Here is a 9,825-nt window from a genome sequence, read left to right on the forward strand (position 1 = left end):
TTATCAATGTATCTTGAGTATTTTGTGTAAATCAGTACTTTGAGCCTACAAAGGTAAAAAATAATACATTAGGAAAAAAGAGACATTTTCCTAAGAATTGCTGTATTATTAGTGCTATAATAACATCGTATATTAGGTATGTGGTATCACTGGGAAGGGAGCACTCAATCCCCTTGCAGCTGAGGGAGGATGGTGGGGGGAGCCTAGAGGCGTTGGGGGTGGTTTGTACTAACTTATTCTTGAATGCAATCTCCTGCATGGTGCTCATCTGTAGTGGATTTTCACTAGCTTGTGGCAAAATGAGGAAATTAAGGACAAAGTAGGATCTTTTTATGAAGCTAAATTTAATTCAGCTGAAGGTTTATATTTATTCTGAGATGATCACGTTCCTATTTTGCTGTTAAAATTTCCTTTTTTATTTTATTTTATTTTAAAGATTTATTTATTTATTTATTCATGATAGACGCAGAGAGAGAGAGGCAGAGACACAGGAAGAGGGAGAAGCAGGCTCCATGCCGGGAGCCCAACGTGGGACTCGATCCTGGGACTCCAGGATCACACCCTGGGCCAAAGGCAGGCGCTAAACCACTGAGCCACCCAGGGATCCCAAAATTTCCTTTTTTAATAAGATGATAATGATGGTAGATATTTAATTTGACAAAATGTTTTTACTTTGTTGTTTTTAAAAAAGATTTGTATTTATTTATTTGAGTGAGTGAGAGAGAGAGAGAGAGAGAGCATAAGCACGGGGAGGGGCGGAGGGTGAGGGAGAGAGAATCCCAAGCCAACTCTGTGCTGAGCGTGGAGCCCGACATGGGCCTCTATCCCAGGATCCTGAGATCATGACCTGAGCTGAAATTAAGAGTCAGATGCTCCTCATAAGTTCATTTTCAATACTATTTATATATATCACTGTATTTTCTGCTCTCCTGTTTTTGAGCAATTGTTTTGTTCCCAGTTTTTTTTTTTTTTTTTTCCCTCAATGAAGAACAATGCTGCTAGGACCATGGCTGGGTGTGTCTCTAGGTACACATGTACTCAAGTTTCTTTTGAGTATGTGACTGGAAGTCAAATTGCTGGCTCATTAACATTTATGAATATTCAACTTTATAAGATAATATCACATTTTTTCCAAAAACTGTACCAATTTACACTTTCATCAGCAATATATAACTATTCCATCGATCCATATGCTCTTGAATATTTGGTATCATCAAGCTTCTTTATTTTTGCCAATTAAATGCTCTAAATTTGCATTTTCCATTCCTAGGGAGATTGAATATCTTTCCGTGTATTTATTGGCTATATGCGTCTCTTTCTCTGTGGAGTGCTTTTTTTTTTTTTCCTGTGGAATACTTATTCAAACATTTTGCAAAATTTTCTATTGGATCATCTTTTTCTTATCTTATTGATTAATAGAAATGCTTTATATATTAGTATTAATTGACACTAATACTTTGTTAGTTATATGTGTTGCAAATATATTCTCTCAATGTACATCTTTTATTTTTACTTGTTGATGGTATTTTTTGAGGAACAAGAACTCTAATGTTTTTTTTAAGATTTTATTTATTAAAAAAAAAGATTTTATGTATTACAAAAAAAAAAAAAAGATTTTATTTATTGGGCAGCCCCAGTGGCTCAGCGGTTTAACATCACCTTCAGCCCAGGGTGTGATCCTGGAGACCTGGGATCAAGTCCCATGTCGGGCTCCCTGCATGGAGCCTGCTTCTCCCTCTGCCTGTGTCCTGCCCCCCGCTCTCTCTGATGAATAAATAAATAAAATCTATGAGTAATGAAAACAAGTGTTGCTGTGTCTGACCTAGCATACACACAGCATATATGCTGACCAGTACACACTATGTATGTACAAAGAAGCATTTAAGATACATGGCAAGTGTGACTGTGCTAAAAAAATGCGTATGTGAAATTGACAACTGAACTGCAGCCAGGAGAAAAGGCAAAATTTCAAAGATTTGACAAATTAAGAGCAAAAAAGAACAGGGCAGGAGCAACCACTGCATTTAGAAAAGACAAATGGCTAGAAGCAAAAGATAAACTGTTATTTTTAAGACCTGAAGAAGGGGCTGGGAGTAAATTTCTAGGGTCCAAGACCCCTAAGTTGGCCTTCGATTTAGGCTGGGAAGAATTATTAAAAATAAAGCACAAGGTAACAGAAGTCTTTGCTAAGAACTTATAAACCTGAAAGCATGCTTTAAAAGCCTCCGTTGGAATGAAGCTGATCTATTTTCGACGTTTAGTGGCGTATCTAAGTGCCTGAGCTTGTGCTGGGTGGTACAGCAGGGACGGAAGACAGGAAAGAAGCGTCAGGGCAGAGAGTGGAGCAAGGGGAGGTGGAGCGTGTGATCCCAGGGCTCTGCTGTAGCAAGAAGCAAGCACCCAGGAGCCCTGGGGAGCGACACCAGAGACACCCTGGAGGGCAGGTGTGCCAGGGGGACTGAGAGAACTCTGCAAGGATAGTTAGGCCGGGGGTGTGGGGGGGTGTGGGGGTGTGTGGGGGTGGGTGGGGAGGGGCTGGGTCGGGGAATAAAAAGGGAAATGCTGAGGGGAACAGGAAATTCAATCAAGGCTCTTCATCTTTGCCGGAGTATTGGGTCGGTGTGTAGGCACGTTCAACCCATGTGGTTGGGAAAGTGCTGACACTAACACAAGTTAGACACGACAGACAATAACGTGAAGTAGAATAAAATCCCCCAGGATGAAGTTTGTCCATGTCAAACCAATTTTACTTTACTTATGGTCAGTTGTGAATGTTCCTTCCGTTAAAAGGATGAGGCAACCCAGCTGTGAGTTGCAGATTAATACTGACCCTGAGCACGAGCACTGGCTCTCAGACGGGCCGATGCAGCAGGACAAAGTCAGAGGGGACAGAGGCTTGCACGAATCACCTTATGGGTAAAGCTTCGATTTTGATGTCCTGTATTATAATTCACAAACTAGGTGGCAGGGCACCTGGGAGCCGTCTGGCTTGCTTTTTCTTCTTCACAAAGCACTTGATATATGAATACATCAAATATAAAAATCTCAGCATATAATTTGATACTAATCCGATTCTGATTTATACTATATATCAAAACATACTAATGTAGGAGACAAATTTATATTTAGTCATCTCTCAGCTGTATAAAGCAATTCATGGATACATTTCTCCCTCAATTTGTGAAAATGTCTTCATTCTTTTTTTTTTCTTTTACATAGGAACTCCTTTTAAAGATTTTATCTTTATTTATTTTTTATTTTTAAGATTTGATTTCTGAGTAATCTCCATATTCAGCTTGGGGCGTGAACTCACAACCCTATGATCAAGAGTCGCACTCTCCACGGACTGAGGCAGCCAGATGCTCCTGTAGAAATATCTTGTTCCAGGGCAGAGAAGCAGAGGTTGAGCCCCATTTCCTACAGCAGATGGCTGGTGGCGGGGACTTAGCCTCCAGTTCTCTGATCGTTTGAGCTATTTCTCCATCCTGAAGCCAGACTAGCAGGTTCCTGAGATGAGCCCTGATGTGGATTGGACTCTGGCTCCTGAGTCCTTGACTCAGATGGGGCTCCACCAGGTTATTTGCTGTCCTGTGTGTTGCTTTTACCAGGCTCGTTCTTCTTGGTGGGAATATCACCTGCCTCTAATTTAACCTGGACCTGAAAGTCATCACACCCAACAAATAAACAAGAGCTGGCTGATTTTCTTCTGGCAAGTGAAGGCCCAAGAAGATAAACATACATAGAAGGAGAAGCAATGTTCTAGCCTTTCTGAGAAGGACCGTTAGAAAAAGGCCCAGAATAGTGGCTGCGCTTGTTAAGAAGCCAGTCATGATTTCAGAAGCACAGACAGTGTGCACGTAGTTGGGAGATAAAGACAACGAGTTCTCATTTAGTGACTATTGCTTTTTTTTTTTTTTTTTAATGCAGTTTCAAATGAGAATGTTTCCTGTTTTCCTGGAGACCTAGAGTAGGACTTCCCCTTTCACTGGCTGGTCACTGGTGGTCCTTGGACACACTTTCCAATCCCTTCTTTGCAGCCAGGCCCCTTGACATGCTCCCGGATGGCCCAGCATCCAGGGAAGGAAGTCCGCAGAGGGCTCAGACGAGTGCTGATCAAAGATGAAGTTTTTTCATTACTCATTGTTTATGGAGCCTCAGGCGTTGATTCGTGGCCGGTCGGTCACCCCCTAGACCTGGAGCACCTAAGAGTTGACCTGGAGTGTTTACTGCTGTGTCTCCTTTGCTTTTTTTCTTTTTTTAAAGAGGGTTGGGGAGGACGCCTGGGTGGCTCAGCGGTTGAGCACCTGCCTTCAGCCCAGGGCGTGATCCTGGAGTCCTGGGATCGAGTCCCACATGGGGCTCCCTGCGTGGAGCCTGCTTCTCCCTCTGCCTGGGTCTCTGCCTCTCTCTCTCTCTTGAATAAATAAATAAAATCTTAAAAAAAAAAATAAAGAGGGTTGGGGAGGGGCCGAGGGAGAGGGTGAGTGAGAGAGAGAATCTCAAGCTGACTCTATCGCCAGCACGGAGCCCAGTGTGGGGCTTGATCTCACCACTCTGGGATCATGACCTGATCCAAAACCAAGAGTTGACTGAGCCACCTAGGTGCCCTACTGCTCTGTCTCCTCGATGCCCACGGGATAGTTTCATTTTGGATCTCAGCTTGGCATCTGTTCTGATTTACGGATCTGGGTCCTCAGGAAACAAGCCTGGAGCTGCATCCAGCTCAGCCGCTCTCACTGGCTCGGAGATTCATGCTTGCATTTCACCCACAGATTCCAAGGAGTTTTCTCTAGTTCTGGTGGAGATTCTCAGCAAGGCTGGAAGCCGTGACTTCTCGCAGGGGGGTCATTACTCCTGATGGTGAGCACCGCAGGCCCACTGCACTTGGGAAGCCCTGCCAGAAGCCTGGAAGATAATGCATGGCTCCCTTCAGGCCTCCTGCTCTCATTTTCCCTTCCTCTCCCCTGCTTCTCTCAGCAGAAATATTCTTATTTCTGTTCTTATTTTCAAGCAGTTCCCTTGATGTGGTCAGTTTGCATGACTAAGGATTCAGCACTCCGGCGATGAACTCAGTCTGGGGTTCAAATCCCAGCTCTAGGGCAGCCGAGGTGGCTCAGTGGTTTGGCGCCGCCTTCGGCCCAGGGTGTGATCCTGGAGACCCGGGATCGAGTTCTGTGTCGGGCTCCCTGCATGGAGCCTGCTTCTCCCTCTGCCTGTGTCTCTCCCTCTCTCTCTCTCTCTCATGAATAAATAAATAAAATCTTTAAAAAAACAAAACAAGAACAAGTCCCAGCTCTACCCAAAACTTGGTTTTCTCATCTGAAAAATGGGGATATTGCTGGTACTTACCTTTCAGGGTTGTTGTGAGGATTAAAGGAAATAATTAACATGGAGCGTCCGGTAGATAATGAGGACCCAGTTTTTGTCACGTGTGGTTCATATCTTTTCCTCCTACAGCCTCTACATATGCTAGATCTTTCTCTGAACCATGGAAGTGCCTTGCTCTCTGCCCCATATCTAGTGCAGACCCAGGCTCCAAGCTCCCTGGAGTCACCAGCCTTCCTCTAGCCTTCTTTCTTCCCTTACCACCTTTTAGCTGATGTATTCCTTTCTCTCTGGTTTCCATTCCAGCAGGCTCAAGCCTATTTATCTATCTATTGATTGACCTATCTATTTTTAAAAAGATTTTATTTATTTATTTGAGAGAGAGTGAGAACAAGAGAAATCACAGAGGCAGAGGGAGAAGCAGACTCCCCACTGAGCGTGGAGACCAACGCGGGGCTCGATCCCCGAGACTCTGAGATCACCATCTGAACCGAAGGCAGACACTTTGCTGACTGAGTCACTCAGGTGCCCTGGGCTCATTTTTTTTTTTCTTACACCGCAGCCCTCAAACTTTTATACTCTTCCTTGGCCTCATCCTCCTCTACCGCTGCACCCCACAGGTAGCGACTGTAATACTTTTGGTGATTGAGACCACACCACTACTTACATCCTTCAGAGTTCTAAGAGTAACAGCTGGGAGGCCAGCTGCCTCAGGGAAAGTGGGGAATGTGGGACTCCAAAACTCTGACAGGCCAAGCAAAGATCAATGTCCTGAGTGGATTAGCATATTTCACTTTTTCTAAAGAACCAGAAAAAGCAGACTGTGTAGTGAGATGAGCCCTGGACTGGGAACACTGGATAATACTGTGTCAACAGGTAGGGATATTTTAAAATTTAATGGAATCTTAAAATAAAAAAATTATTATTAAAAAATAAAAAGGGGTTATTATTTCTAAAAACAGTTGCAGTTGGGATCCCCGGGTAGCTCAGTGGTTTAGTGCCGCCTTCAGTCCAGGGCGTGATCCTGGAGTCCCAGGATTGAGTCCCATGTCGGGCTCCCCACAGGGATCCTGCTTCTCCCTCTGCCTGTGTCTCTGCCTCTCTCTGTGTGTCTCTCATGAATAAATAAATAAAATCTTTTTTTTTTTTTTAATCAAGGTTACTGTCAGGATTATTTTCCCTCAGGTACATTTCTCTGGATTTACAACTGTTCAGAGAACCTAAATGCACACACTTAGTTCGTCTGCCTAAACAGAATTATATTATGCAGATTGTTTTGTGAATGTCTCAGAGTGCTTTTAAATGTGAACATCATATATATGTACACATATATATTCATATATATGTCTTACTCTTTTTATTTTATTTTTTAAAAGAGAAATATTTATTTATTTATTTATTTATTTATTTATTTATTTAGGAGAGAGTGAGTGAGAGAGCACAAGTGATGGGGGGAGGGATAGAGGGAGAGAATCTCCAGTAGACTCCCTGCCGAGCATGGAGCCTGACATGAGCCTTGATCTCATGACCCTGAGATCATGACCCAAGCTGAAATCAAGAGTTGGACACCTAACTGACTGAGCCACCCAGGTACCCCATTTTACTCTTTTAAAGGCTTCTTAATATACTATAGTATAGAATTCATACACCTTTTTTTTTTTTTCCCAACTATTACCTCCTGGTGAACATTTTGGCTATTTCCAGTTTCTTACTTAACAGTGGTGTAAGGAAGAACCTTATCTATCTTTGGGCATTTGTGAAAGTATTTTTGTAGTGTTAGAGTATTTCTGTTGGATAAATTCAAAGGGGGGGGGTATTGCTGGGTCAAAGGGCATGAGTATTTCGCATGTTACTAATTATTATTAAAGTGCCTTCTAGTGAATTATCAGAACTGAAGGTAGTCATAGGGACTCCAAACTTATAATTAGTCTTACAAATGGGTGGTCTTGGGGACTTGGGAACTTTGCAGTTGGGCTGTACTAGAATAACCTTGACTCAATGAAATATGATGTAAGTATGGTTTGAGAAAAGAAAGGATGAAAGGGTGAGGTTTGATGAACCTTTAATTCCTGGAATGGCCCCTGACTTTTCAATGTCTCAAACTTACAGAAACCTAGAGAATATGCATGGGAAGTGGAGCTATGGGAGTTTCTGAGTTTATGTGGATTTTGTCGGGTCTTGGGTGTTCATGAAAAAGTGGCTGAATTGCACAGAAGCGCCCTCTCTATAAGGACGCTGCAAGGCAAGATATAAACTCCACATAGGCAGGACTATCATGGCTTAGCTCACAGTATTTCTCAGGAGGAACAGAATGCTTTCTTGAGGGAAGTCATTCATTCTTTTGGCACTCAACACTCTGTAACCAACTATTAAGAAGCAGATACAAGGTCAGACTTGGGAAACACTAACTAGAGAGAGCACAGACTTCATGATGAAGTGCTCAGGGCCAGGCAGGGTAGTGTGTAGACAAATAGCAGTTATCATGTGGTCGAGTACGTTAGAGACTAACTGAAGTCAAGAGGTTTGCTGCTTAAGGTGCATGAAATTAAAGACAATACAAGGAAATGTTGAAAGTAAAGACCTTTTTTCTTTTTAAAGATTTCACTTATTTATTTGAGAAAGAGAGAGAGAGAGCATAAGCAGTGGAGAGAGAGAAGCAGGCTGCCCAACAAGCAGAGAGCTTGATGCGGGGCTCCATCGCAGGACCCTGAGATCATGACCGGAGCCAAAGGCAGACACGTAACAGACTGAGCCACCCAGGGGCCCCAGCAAAGAACTTTTCATTACTGGTTATAGGTAAGGAAGAAGGGAGATAGCTCACAAAGTGCTGCCTCCCGTGGGGTTAGTGCAGGAGTGTATTAGGAGTGTATTAGGAGACGGGAGCGGGGAGCTTACATAGGAGCTTCAGTTCCGTTGCACATGCCTAGGATGTCAACATTCTAGTGCATACATCGTATGTCCAAAAAGTGTCAGAAAACTACCTGTAGGAGGAGATCTTAGTATTATAATGAGCTAAAGGTAATTTCAGGACAACTCAGGGGGGCTTCTGCAAAGGTCCTCAGCTCCAGTCCAGCTCACACTGACTCACCTAAGGGGCTATCAGGCAAGACACACCCAGCAAGTGCTGTCAGATGAAACAACTAGTTGGGCATCTCTTTGGCTAGAACCGTTGGTTCTGCAAAATAAAACACAGTCCTTTCCTGATTTTGTCCCTTCCCCTCCACCCTTTTGTAGATAGCATTCCGCTGTCTTATTTGAGTAACTTCCCGTTGCATTTTAGCTAACAAGACCACAAGACATAATACTATGTCTGCTCCCAATTCAGTTTCCAGGGGATGGTAGGTCATCCATGCAACTGGTGGAGAAAGGATGGAGCTGGTGTTGGGGTCAGGCTCAGTGAAGCCGATTCGTAAATGTTGTTGGTTAGTTGCTTTGAACAGCTGGACTTTGTCCTCCATCTTTCATGGCAGGAAATTTACCCTTCCTTGTTGCATCATGTCTTGAGCACTACTTCTCAAGATCAAGGGCATGGCCAGATTGTCTCTGAGGAAGCTCTGTAGGGTGAGGGCTGCCCTTTGGGAGGGAGACAAAGAAGAGCAGAGCTGATAACCATTGATCCAGCGGAAAAAAGCCATGCAGGGCTACATTAAGAAAAAATAAAATGAAAAATAAAAAAGAAAAAAAAAACGAGGGGTGCCTGGGTGGCCCAGTTGGCCAAGCATTAGACTCTTGATTTTGGCTCAGGTCATGTTCTCAGGGTCATGAGAGCTGGGCTCCCTACTCAGCAGGGAGTCTGCTGGAGATTCTCTCTCTCTCTCTCCTTCGGTCCCTATCCCCATTTGCTCTCTATCTCTCTCTCTCTCAATAAATAAATACATCTTAAAAAAAAAAAGAAAAAGAAAATGGAACTTACCTATGTTCAGAGTTTTTTTCATGCATACTCTTAGCTATAGTTATTGATTTGATCCTGAAAACTACCTTGTGAGGAACATGAGCCAAGGATTGATTTCACAGGTCCGAAGGTCACTTGGCCGGGATCACACAGGTTGTTCTTTAAATTTTTTAAAAATTTTTATTATTTTTAATTTAATTTAATTTTTTAAAAAAATATTTATTTATTTATTTATTTATTTATTTATTTATTTATTCATTTATTTATTTATGAGAGACACACAGAGAGAGAGGCAGAAACACAGGCAGAGGGAGAAGCAGGCTCCCTGTGGGGATCCCGATGTGGGGCTCGATCCTGGGACTCCAGGATCATGCTCTGGGCTGAAGGCAGATGCTCTACCCCTGAGCCACCCAGGTGTCCCCGCACAAGTTGTTAAACTGCTGAACTGTCACTCAAGGCTCCAAATCTGTGCTCTGTCCAGAGTACCCTGCTTCCTTCATGGTACTTGAGGCTCTAGCCTGCCGCTCCCGAGTCCAGCTTCAGACAGAGTGATAGGAAATGGATCAAAGGATGGAAATAGAGAAGAAGGGCTGACCTGAGGGAACTGA

Source organism: Canis lupus, chromosome 38 (genome assembly GCF_003254725.2).
Source record: "Canis lupus dingo isolate Sandy chromosome 38, ASM325472v2, whole genome shotgun sequence".
Classification (NCBI taxonomy): domain Eukaryota; kingdom Metazoa; phylum Chordata; class Mammalia; order Carnivora; family Canidae; genus Canis; species Canis lupus.